The following is a 12,668-nucleotide window of genomic DNA, read 5'->3' as shown; positions in this document are numbered from 1 at the left end:
AGCCCCAGCTGAGGTAGCGTGGTGTGTCCTTGAGCAAGGCACTTAACCACACATTGCTCCAATCCACCCAGCTGAAAATGTACCAGCAAAATGATGGGGGTTAACCTCGTGATAGACTGACGTCCTATCTGGGGCAGGGTGGGGGGAGAGGTCTCGTACTCTAAATTGCTTCACGTCATGGAAACCTGCATAAACACCAGCCTGATGAGCTTATAAGGCTTGGGACAGACTTTTAACTTTTTTAAAAAATCACATGCTATCACAATCTTTCTTTAGTTACAACTGTCTGCAATGTCTAAATCCCATTGACATTGGGATGATATATAGTATTACCATTAAAGTGGTCATTCCTTTCTTATTCCTCATTTCCACCCACTTAGTCTGAGCACTGCCGTGACATATTCCATGACTCAAAATGCCATCCCTCATCCTTTAAACCCTCTTGCCATGTCTAAAACAATCTGGAACCCCAGAACATCAAGTTGCCAGTCCTGTCCCTCCTGCAAACCACATTTCACCTATGACTACAATGACATAGTTCTAATGCTGATCCACTCTTTAAGTTCATATTCCTTACTTTCAATACTTCTAACATTGAAATAGATGCAACTCAGAAAATTATTCCCACTATGGTCAACATTTTGATTCCTGTGTTTGTATTGTTACGATACAGCACCAATGAATATATAATTGAGACAGGTTTTTTTTATAAGCAAATAAAACTTCTATTAAACACTGCTCAAAAAATCCAAGAGTAAACAAACGACTAACTTAACTGGAAGTCAGCTGCTATATGGCAGCTCGAACAGTTCTTAAAACGAGAAATGTGAACACAATTCTTAAAAGTAGTAAATGCAAAAGTCCAAATGATTTACACAGTCAATTTGGAAAGACTTTCCTTGAAGTAATAAATTCTCTTACGACGTGACGTTACTGCTGATCCCAGCTGAAATATGCTTTGTCTGAAGGATTTACGATGAAGGAAATAAAAACGGCTTAAATAGACTGACCTTTTCCTTTTGGTGAATAGCTCACTGCCCCAGTCCTTTCTGCTGTTACAGCAGGGACTATCGTGGGTGCAGATTACTACATTCTGAATGAAGATTCCATAAGGTCGAACCTGTTTTGCTGCTGACACCAACTTTACTCGATCCTTCAGCTTCCTGAACTTCAATAATTCTTCACTCTCCGACTGGACTTTAACTGGCAGCGAATTTCAGAACTGCCAGCACAATGATTCTTACGGAAGAAATTAAAACTCCATTTTTAAATGAAACTGCATCATAAAATCAAATACACAGCAGAACGGAGTCACTGACGAATTAAGCCATGAACTGACCTGTGTCACAGTGAGGCGTGCTTCTTTTATACCTGTTGAAACAGGCCATCACATGACCTCTCACTGGTGGGAAAATTACATCACCCCACCATCACAAGACCATTACATCATGCCCAGCAGAGACTCAATTACATCATGGTCAGGTGACAGTCACAAGATACCCACAGGTACGTAACAGTATGCAGGCTTAAAAGCATCTTTCCCCAAAACCACCTCACTGTCTCAAGTCAAGTGAAGTCACTTTTTATTGACATTTCAACTATAAATTGTTGGTACAGTACACAGTAAAAATGGTCCTCCAGGACCATGGTGCTACATGAAACAACACAAAACTACACTAGACTATGTGAGACAACTCAAGGCTACACTAGACTATGTAAAACAACACAAAAACTACACGAGACTACAGTCCTGCAAAGGACTACATAAAGTGCACTAAACAGTGCAGGACAGTACAATAATCTGCCATAACACACTAGTTCCCATTCACCTGCAACTTCAGTTTAACCACCACCTCCCCCCCCCCCCCCCGCCCGAACAACACAAGCAAAGCTTCCCACGAAGATAATAATCCTCCAGTTTAGTTGCAAACTGTCTCATCTGTGCAGGTCCCGCCTTCACTGGAATAGAGCTCAATGGTCCAAATATCTGAAGCCCTCCTTCCTGCACCATCATCTTAGCCATATGTTAAACTGTATCATCTTACTATTTCTACCCTCAGTACTACATAGCACAGGTAGCAATTCTGAGATCACAACCTTGGAGATCTTATCAATTAATTTAGCTCCTAACTCCCAGAATTCACTTTACAGGACCTCATCATCTTTCTTACCTTTGTTATTACCTACCAATGTTAGCCATGACCTCTGGCTGCTCACCTTCCCTCTTACAACGTTGATCTGAGATCTCCCTGACCCTGACACCTGGGAGGGAACATATCCAAGACGAATTTTGTTGTTGTCCACAGATCTCCTATCTTTTCTGAACAAATTAATCTTTTGCCACCATAGCTAGCCTCTCTTCCCCCTTCCCTTTTGAGCCACAGAGGTGTTCTCACTACCAGAGACCTAATTGCTGTGACCTTCCTCTGGTAAGTCATTCCTCCCTTCCCCTACAAACAGTATCCAAAGTGGTATACTTGTAAATTGAGGAGAACATCCACAGAGGTCCCTGTATGGGCTTCCTATCTCCTTTCCCTCTCCTGAGGGTCACCTAGTTACCTGTGTCCCTCATCTTAGGTGCAGCTACCTTCTAGTATCTCCTGTCAATCAACCCTTCAGCCTACTGAGTCCTGAATAATCTCAGTTCATCCAGCTCCAGCTCCATTTCTTTAACAGTGTCAGTAAGAAGCTGCAACTGTATTGAATTGACTTTATTTCTTATATCCTTCACTGACATGAAGAGTAAACACCTTGAGGTTATGTCTCCATCTAAATGTGCAATGTGCAATCATAATAATTTATAAGAAATAGAATAATCAATGAAACATAGAAATACACTCCAGTTAGCGTAATTTAATCAGTCTGATGGGCTGGTGGAAAAAGCTGTGTCGGAGCCTGTTGGTTCTGGCTTTTATGCTGCAGTACTGTTTCCTGAATGGTAGCAGCTGGAATAGTTTGTGGTTGGGGTGACTTGTGTCTCTAGTGACCCTCTCACACCTGACTTTGTAGATGTCCTGAATCATGTGAAGTTCACAACTACAGATGCACTGGGTTGTCCACCCTCTCTCTGCAAAATCCTGTGATTAAGGGTACAGTTCCCATACCAAGCAGTGATGCAGCCTGTCAGGATGCTCTCAGTTGTGCCCCTGTGGAAAGTTCTTGGGATTTGGGGGTCCATACCAAACTTTCTCAACTGTCTGAGGTGAAAGGGGTGCTGTTGTGCCTTCTTCACCACACAGCTGGTGTGTACAGACCACATGAGGTTCTCGGTGATGTGGATGCCGAGGAATTTAAAACTGTTTACCTTCTCAACCCCAGATTCATTGATGTCAACAGGGGTTAGCCCATCTCCATTCCTCCTGTAATCCACAACCAGCTCCTTTTTTTTGTGACATTGTGGGAGAGATTGTCTTATTGACACCACCGTGTCAGAGAGATGACTTCTTCCCTGTAGGCCACCTCATTATTCTTTGAGATTAGGCCAATTAATGTAGTGTTGTCGGCAAATTTAATGAGCAGATTAGAGCTGTGGGTGGCTTCACAGTCATGGATATACAGGGAGTAAAGGAGGGGATCTAGTACACAGCCCTGAGGGGCTCCTGTGTTGAGAGTCAGAGAGGTGGAGGTGAGGGAGCCCACTCTTACCACCTACCAGCGATCTGACAGGAAGTCCAGGATCCAGCTGCATAAGGTGGGGTCAAGACGGAAGTCCCTGAGCTTCCTGTCGAGCCTGGATGGAATTATGGTGTTGAATGCTGAACTGTAGTCCAAGAACAGCATTTTCACATAAACATCCATCTTCTCCAGATGTGTAAGGACAATACCTAGAGCAGTAGCTATTGCATCTGTCGACCGGTTGTGTCAGTAGGCGAATTGTAGGGGATCCAGTTTGGGTGGTAGCATGCTGCAGATGTAATCCTTGACTAGACTGTCAAAGCATTTGCACTTCTTGCAGGTGTAGTTGTTAGAAAACTGGAAGCCGCTCTGTCTTCCCACATCCTGAAAAGGAGTATTTCACTATCCTGCTTGGCATTCTCACTGCTTTTAACTGTGCATTAAGAAGGCAGGAATGAAAGAAACTTACCTGAAATCTACCTACAATCTTCCATCTCTCCTTGCCAAAGCCTCTGAAGCTGAAACCTCAAGCTCTTTCTGCAATACTATCCCACTCCAACAATGGCTGCTCCAATTAAACCTAATTTCTTTTTATTAGCCCTTGCCAAGTGCCTAATCACTGCATGATCCCAAGCATGCAGAATGTCTCAAATGGCCCTGTTTGCTTTTTAATATGTTGTTCCTACAATGCACAATTTGCTTGCTCCTCAATCTCCTATCTTGCCTCTCTTCTATCAGACCTTGAGACTTAACCACATTAATGTTCTTCAAGAGTCCCAATACATCCTCCTTGATGATAAAATGTAGAATATTGGCACATCCCCTTGGGGCATAGTGTGGCACATTATAGCTCAGAGCGTCGGAATTCAGTTCTCATGTTTCCTATAAGTGTTTGGACGTTCCTTTCTGTATGTGCATGGGTTTCCATCTACTGTCAAAAGACCTGCCAGTTAGTAGGTTAATTGGTCATTGTAAATTGTCCCGTGATTATGTTAGGGTAATTGATGAGTTGTAGGGTGATGTGGGACAAAGGGTCTATTCCATGCTAAATTTCTAAATAAAAAAAATAAATATCCCACCATCCCTCTGTGTCTTCTTGGTGAATACAAATGCAAACTGCTCTTTTTGATCTTCATACACTTCCTGGCTCTGGGAATACTGTCCTTCCTTTGTCCTTCAGTGATTTAGCCTCTCCCCATTTGCTCTAAATGGCTTGAGATTCTTTTTAATCTGACTCACCAAGAAGATTACATGGCTAGTTTTAGCCTTATCAGCTTTCTAAACTTTACATGTGTTTCCTTTTCGATTTTGACTGAATTTGCAGCTTCTCTCATCATCCAAGGTTCCCAAACCTTGCCAATTTTGTCTTTCTTCCACACAGGCACTTATTAGTTCTGACTTCTGTCCAGCTGTCCGTTTAAACAATTCACGCATATAGACTTAACCAATTCAGCTATTGTCCTGTCAATACTCTCCAGCTCCTGTCTAATATACCAATTGATCTTATCCTTATCCACTACGTTTGGAGAACCTACAGTTTTTCACTGAAACTGGCCAAACTTATTTCCCAAAACTAGTTGAATTGGATTATCAATGTACTGTGTCAAGAAACACTCTGGATACACTTTACCAATTATGCCTCCTCTAATCTTCCCGTACTAAGTGAAATTAAAGATATCATCTACAACTACCCTGTTACATTGAAATCTTCGCATTATTTGTAACATACAGTATCTGTAGTCAGCATCAGCATGGCTTTGTTAAAGGAAGGTTGTGCCTTACAAGCCTGATTGAATTTTTTGAGGATGTGACTAAGCACATTGATGAAGGTCGAACCATAGATGGATTTTAGCAGGGCATTTGATAAGGTACCCCATGCAAGGCTTATTGAGAAAGTAAGCAGGCATGGGATCCAAAGGGACATTGCTTTGTGGATCCAGAACTGGCTTGCCCGCAGAAGGCAAAGAGTGGTTGTAGTCAGGTCATATTCTGCATGGAGGTTGGTCACCAGTGTTCTGCTTCAGGGATCTGTTCTGGGACCCCTACTGTTTGTGATTTTTATAAATGACCTGGATGAGGAAGTGGAGGGATGGGTTAGAAAATTTGCTGATGACACAAAGGTTAGGGGTGTTGTGGAAAATGTGGAGGGCTGTCAGAGGTTACAGCAGGACATTAAAAGGATGCAAATCTGGGCTGAGAAGTGGCAGATGGAGTTCAACCCAGATAAGTGTGAGGTGATTCATTTTGGTAGATTAAATATGATGGCAGAATGTAGCATTACTGGTAAGACTGTTGGCAGGGATCTTGGGTTCTAAGTCGATAGGTCACTCAGAACTGCTACTCTGTGGTTAAGAAGGCATACGGTGCATTGGCTTTCATTAATCATGGGATTGAGTTTAAGAGCTAAAAGCTAATGTTGCAGCTATATAGGACCCTGGTCAGACCCCACATGGAGTACTGTGCTCAATTCTAGTCGCCTCATGATAGGAAGGAAGTGGGAAGGTCCAGAGGAGATTTACAAGGATGTTGCCTGGATTAGGGAGCATGCCTTATGAGAATAGGTTGAGTGACCTTGGCCTTTTCAACAACGGAGGATGAGAGGTGACCTGATAGAGGTGTACAAGATAATGAGAGGCATTGATTGTGTGGATACTCAGAGACTTTTCCCCAGGGCTGAAATAGCTAGCACGAAAGGGCACAGTTTTAAGGTGCTCGGAAGTAGCTACAGAAGAGATGTCAGGGGTAAGTTTTTTACGCAGAGTGATGGGTGCGTGGAATGGGCTGACAGCGGCTGTGATGGAGGCGGTAACTATAGAGTCTTTTAAGAGGCTTCTGGATGGCTACGTGGAACCTAGAAAAATAGAGGGCTGCATGTAAAGCCTCAGTAGTTTGAAGGTTTGGCACAGCTTTGTGGGCCAAAGGGCCTGTATTGTGCGGTATGTTTTTCTTTGTTTCTATGTAATACAGTTTTTCCCTAAATTATCATGTACACTATACAACTGCTGAAAAGGCAACAAATTTCACAACATATGCCAGCAATATTAAAACTGAATCTGATTCTGAAACATGAGGAAATCAAATGTAAAGAGACTATGTTTACAGCAAGTTCCTTAGCAGTGCTGAGGAAGTTCCTTAGTAGATGGATCTTGGGATCCAAGTTTATAGCTCTCTGAAACTGGCTGCACAGGTTGATAAGGTGGTAAAGGCAGCATATAGCTTGCTTGATTTTTATTAGTAGAAGCACTGAGTTCAAGGGTCAAGAAGTTATGTTGCAGCTTTATAAAACTGTTTGGACTCCATCTGGACTATTGCAGGCATTTCTGGTCACCTCATTTTAGGAAGGACATGAAGGCTTTGGAGAGGGTGCAGAGATGGTTTGGCAGGATGCTGCCTGGATTCAAGCAAATGTGCTATAATAGGAGGTAAGCCAAAATTGTGTTATTTTCTCTGAAGCAGCAGAGGATGAGGATCTGTTAGAAATTAATGAGATTATGAGAGTATTATTTTCTGAGTCAGAAGGTCTAATACTTGTGAGAGGGGCTAAGTTCAAATGAGATTGTGGAGCAAGTTTTAAATGAGTGGTATGTATCTGGAATGCTCTGTCGGGGGGTGGTAGAGCCTGTTCCTGTGTTGCATCATTCTATGCTTTGGCAGAATAGCTCTGGCAGGAGTGCGAGTAGGAGCGATCTTCAACTACTAACTCACTTGGTGAGTGAGTGACTGAGTCTACTTTAGCACTCCCAGCTCGGCTCAGCTCAACTCAGGCCAATGCTGAAGATCGTTGGGAGAGAATACACATAGAAATGCCACAAAGCTGTGCCAAACATGTCCTTACCTTAGAAATTGCTTAAGGTTACCTTTAGCCCTCTATTTTTCTAAGCTCCATGTACCTATCCAGGAGTCTCTTAAAAGACTCTGTTGTTTCTGCCTCTACCACCATTGCCAGCAGCCCATTCCATGCACTCACCACCCTCTGCATTTAAAAAAAAGCGTAACCTCTGACATCTCCTCTGAACCTACTTCCCAGCACCTTAAAACTGTGCCCTCTCATGCTATTATTCCAGCCCTGGGAAAAAGCTTCTGACTATCCACACGATCAATGCCTCTCATCATCTTGTACACCTCTATCAGATCACCTCTCATCCTCCATCACTCCAATGAGAAAAGGCCAAGGTCACTCAACCTATTCTCATAAGGCATGCTCCCCAATCCAGGCAACATCCGTGTAGATCCCCTCTGAACACTTTCTATGATATCCACATCCTTCCTGTAGTGAGGCAACCAGAATTCCACACAAATAACACCTGAATAGTTGCCACATTTCTTCTGTACTTTTCCCTGAGAACATCTGTTTCCATTTTAAGCCTCCAGTTTCCTGCCTGATAGCCTCATAATTTCCTTTACTCCAATTAAACGCTTTTCTAACTTGCCTGTCCCTATCTCTCTCCAATTGTAAAAGAGGCAGAATTATGATCATTATCTCTAAAATGCTCTCCTACTGAGAGATCTGACACCTGACTAGGTTCATTTCCCAATACCAGATCAAGTACAGCCTCTCTTCTTTAGGCTTATCCACATATTGTGTCAAGAAACCTTCCTGAACACACCTAACTCACTCCACCCCATCTGAACCTCTTGCTCTAGGGAGATGCCAATCAATATTTGGGAAATTAAAGTCTCCCTTCACGACAACTCTGTTATTATTACACCTTTCCAGGATCTGTTTCCCCATCTGCTCCTTGATAACCCTGTTACTATTGGGCGGCCTATAAAAAACACCCAGTAAAGTTATTGACCTCTTCCTTTTCCTAACCTCCACCCACAGAGACTCCGTAGGAGACAAACCCTCCATGGCATCCACCTTTTCTGCAGCCGTGACATTATCCCTGATCAACAGTGCCACGCCCCCACCTCTTTTGCCTCCCTCCCTGTGTTTTTCTGAAACATCTAAAACCTGGCATTTGAAGTAGCCATTACTGCCCTTGCACTATCCAAGTCTCTGTAATGGCCATATCATCATAACTCCAAGTGCTGATCCACACTCTAAGCTCATCTGCTTTATCCATGATACTCCTCGCATTAAAATAGACACATCTCAAATCATCGAACTGAGCATGTCCCTCTCTATCACCTGCCTATCCTCCCTTTTGCACTGTCTCCAAGCTTTCTCTATTTGTGAGCCAACCTCCCTTTCCTCTGTCACTTCAGTTCGGTTCCTACACCCAGCAATTCTAGTTTAAACTCTCCCCAATAGCCTTAGAAAACCTTCCCATCAGGATATTGGTCCCTCTTGTATTCAAGTGTAACCTGTCCTTTTTGTATAGGTCACATAGAAGAGGTCCCAATGATCCAGAAGTGTGAACCCTGCCCCCTGCTCCAGTCCCTCAGCCACTCATTTATTCTCCCCCCTCATTCTATTCCTATGCTCACTGTCACGTGGCACAGGCAGTAATCCTGAGATTACTACCTTTGAGGTCCTGCTTCTCAACTTCTTTCCTAACTCCCTGTCATCTTTTTTCAGGACCTCCTCCCTTTTCCTACCCATATTGTTGATACCAATATGTACCACAACCTCTGGTTGTTCTCCTTCCCACTTCAAGATATCGTGGACATGATCAGAAACATCCCAGACCCTGGCACCTGGGAGACAAGCTACCATCCGAGTTTCTTTCCTGCGTCCACAGGATCACCTATCTGATCCCCTAACTATAGAGTTCCCTATCACTGCTGCCATCCTCTTTCTTTCCCTACCCATCTGAGCCACAGGGCCAGGCTCTATGCCAGAGGCACGACCTCTCTTGCTTCCCCCAGGTTGGCCTTTCCCTCCAACAGTACTCAAGTAGGAATACTTATTGTTAAGGGGGACAGCCACTGGTGTAGTCTCTAGTACCTGCTTCTTGCCCTTCCCTCTCCTGACTGTTACCCACTTCTCTATCTCCTATGGTCCCAGGGTGTCTACCCTCCTATAGCTCCTCTCTATCACCTCCTCACTCACCCTGATCAGATGAAGGTCATCGAGTTGCAACTGCAGTTGCGGTCCCTAAGGAGCTGCAGGTCGACACACCTGATGCAGATGTGGTCGTCCGGGAGGCCAGGAGTCTCCAGGACCTCCCACATCTGACACTGAGCACAGAAAACCTGCCTCACACACATACTTTGTCTTTATTTTAAACAGATAACCTATCTGGCCTCAACCCCTTATCGCCAAAGCCCCATTGAGCCAAAGACTTCCTACTCTGTCTCCCTCAACTCTGATGCCCGCTTCGCCGACAACTGCTCTGTAAATCTGTCTTCCTTTTAAACTCTTCCTGCTGTTCTCACTGGCTGACTTCACGTGCTTGCGTAGTCGTGGCCCGTTCAGACTGCTGAAGAAATAATCTAAAGAATTACAATATGTTTATATATATGTTTATAAGTAATGTAAAAACAGAAATATAAACATAGTGAGGTAATGTTCATGGTTTCAATGTCCATTCAGAAATCTGATGGCAGAAGGTAAAAAGCTGTTCTTGAATCACTGAGTGTGTGCCTTCAGGCATCTGCACCTCCTTCCTGATGGTAACAATGAGAAAAGGGCATGTCCTGGGTGGTGGGGGTCCTCAATAATGGATGGTACCCTTTTTGAGGTACCACTCCTCAAAGATGTCTTGGATATCACAGAGGCTAGTACCCAACATGGAAGTAGCTAATTTTATAACTCTCTACAGATTACTACAAACCTGCGCAGTAGCTGCCTCCCCCCCCATAGAAGATGGTGATGCAACCAGTCAATACGCTCTCCATCTGTAAAAATTTTCATGTGTTTTAGGTGACATTGCAAATCTCCTCAAGCTCTTAATGACATATAGCTGCTATCTTGGTTTCTTTATAGCTGCATCAGTATGTTGGGACCAGGTTAGGTCCTCAGGGATGTTAACTCACAGGAACTTGAAATTGCTCATTCTTTCCACTTATGATCGATTGATGTGTGTTCTCTTGTCTTGCCCTTCTGATGTCCACAGTCAGCTCACCAGTATTGAGTGCAAGGTTGTTGCTGCAACACCACTCAACTAGCTGGTATATCTCACTCCTATAAGCCCTCTTTACCATCTGCGATTCTGCCAACAGTGATTGTATCATCATCAAATTTATAGCTGGCATTTGTGCTGTACTGAGTCATGGGCATAGAGAGAATAGAACAGTGGGCTAAGCGCACATCCTTGAGGTGTGCCAGTGTTGATTGTCAGTGAAGCGGAGATGTTATTACTAATCCGCACGATTGTGGTCTTTTGATTAGGAAGTCGAAAATTCAGTTGCAGAGGAAGGCACAGAAGCTCAGGTTCTGTAGCTTTTCGATCAGGACTGTAGGAATGATGCTGTTAAATGCTGAACTCTAGTCAACAAGCAGCATCCTGACATAGATATTTGTATTGTCCAGGTGATCCAAGGCCATGTGGAGAGCCAATGCAATCACGTCTGCTGTAGACCTATTGTGGCAATAGGCAAATTGCAGTGGCTCCAAGTCCTTGCTGAGGCAGGAGTTGTTTCTAGCCTTGACCAACCTCTCAATGCACTTCATGTATTAAATTCTATCTGCATCTTCTCCAACCATATCTGCAACTGATCTATATCCTGCTGTATTCTTTAGCAATTTTCTGCAGACACCACCAGTCTTTGCATCATTTACAAGATTACAAATCCACCTGTTTACATTTTCATGAATGTCATTTATATATACTGTATCACAATCAGTTGAAGTCCTTGCACAGCTTCCTGCAGAACACCAGCTTTGTTCCTTTTGCAAGAATAAGTCCTGTTGACCATTACCTTCTGTCTTCTAATGGAAAGTCAATTGTGAATCCAAATGGCCAAGTCACCGTAGAATCTGTGCATCTCAATCTAATGCAGAATTTCCCATGAGGGACCTTGTCAAATGACTTACTAAAATCCAGTTGAAACATTCATGGCTTTACTTTCATTAGCTTCCTTGAGAAACACTACTGTTAGTAAAGCCAGATCTTACCCACTCAAATCCATATTGACTGTATTTAATTAAGCCATGATTTTCCATTTGCTCATAAATCCTATCCCTTACTATCCAACATACTCAAATTGCTGGAGGAACTCAGCAGGCCAGGCAGCATCTGTAGAAAAAAGTACAGTCAGTGTCATTTAGGATCTCACCCACATACTCCATCCCCTCCAGTACATGTTCCTTCCTCTATCCTTGAGTGGTCCTACCTATTCCTAAGTATCATCTTGCTTTTAATGTAAGATACCCTTATCTTGCCATCTTTGTGCTTCCAGTTTGCTGGAATGTACCTGTTATGTACTCTGTGCAGTTGGTCTTTAAACAACCACATCAGATTCAAAGAGGCAATATCTAAAAGGGGCATACTTGTTGCTGAGGTTAATAGTCACAGGGGAACCTTCCATGAACTGCCGACATCCCTTATTTCTTCTGGTATTTACGTCTATCTGAAGCCTATGTCTTGCATTCAGGAGGCTGCATCCTATATTGACGAGGTTGAAGTCACCCAACACAAGCTTGGTGTTGTGAACTTTACCTGATCCACCTATATTGTTACTTCTAGTGAACTATGAAGTCACTTAGAGGTCTCTTTGTACATTAACACTCCTAAGATCCCCGTCACTTATTCTACACGTTACCAGAATATGACATCCCAAAGTATATTTCTTCATTTTTCTGAATTAAGTTCTTTCTGTGATTGTTGTACCCAACTTTACTAATTCCCACAGCACACTTAACAACATTCTTTACTGACTAAAACTCCACCAAAGTTTTTATTATCTCCAAACTTACTAATCACTGAGTTAACTAATGCTAAAAATCTCTATAGTTGCATCATTGTAAGAATTTTGGTGTTCTGTATTTTTTATTGAAAATGTACCAAATGATATAAATTGATGTAATTTCACCTTGATGGTTTATGTTTGCATCTCTTGCTTAGTATTATTTTTCTATAACTTGCTAATGTCTGTAATTAATTTGCCAAATTTTCATTGTGTACAATCTACCCCTTCGCCATTAATTCAAAAACTCAAAAGTTCAA

The 12,668-nt window shown here is 42.9% G+C and overlaps 1 protein-coding gene across 1 annotated transcript in view; it reads left to right on the top strand.

Annotated features, from left to right (window-relative positions):
• rbm46 (RNA binding motif protein 46) overlaps positions 1 to 12,668 on the top strand; it is a 79,836-nt gene that overhangs the window by 40,502 nt on the left and 26,666 nt on the right. The window lies entirely within an intron of this gene.

Source organism: Hypanus sabinus, chromosome 14 (assembly GCF_030144855.1).
Source record: "Hypanus sabinus isolate sHypSab1 chromosome 14, sHypSab1.hap1, whole genome shotgun sequence".
NCBI lineage: Eukaryota > Metazoa > Chordata > Chondrichthyes > Myliobatiformes > Dasyatidae > Hypanus > Hypanus sabinus.
This window is presented reverse-complemented; position numbering and strand designations above follow the sequence as displayed.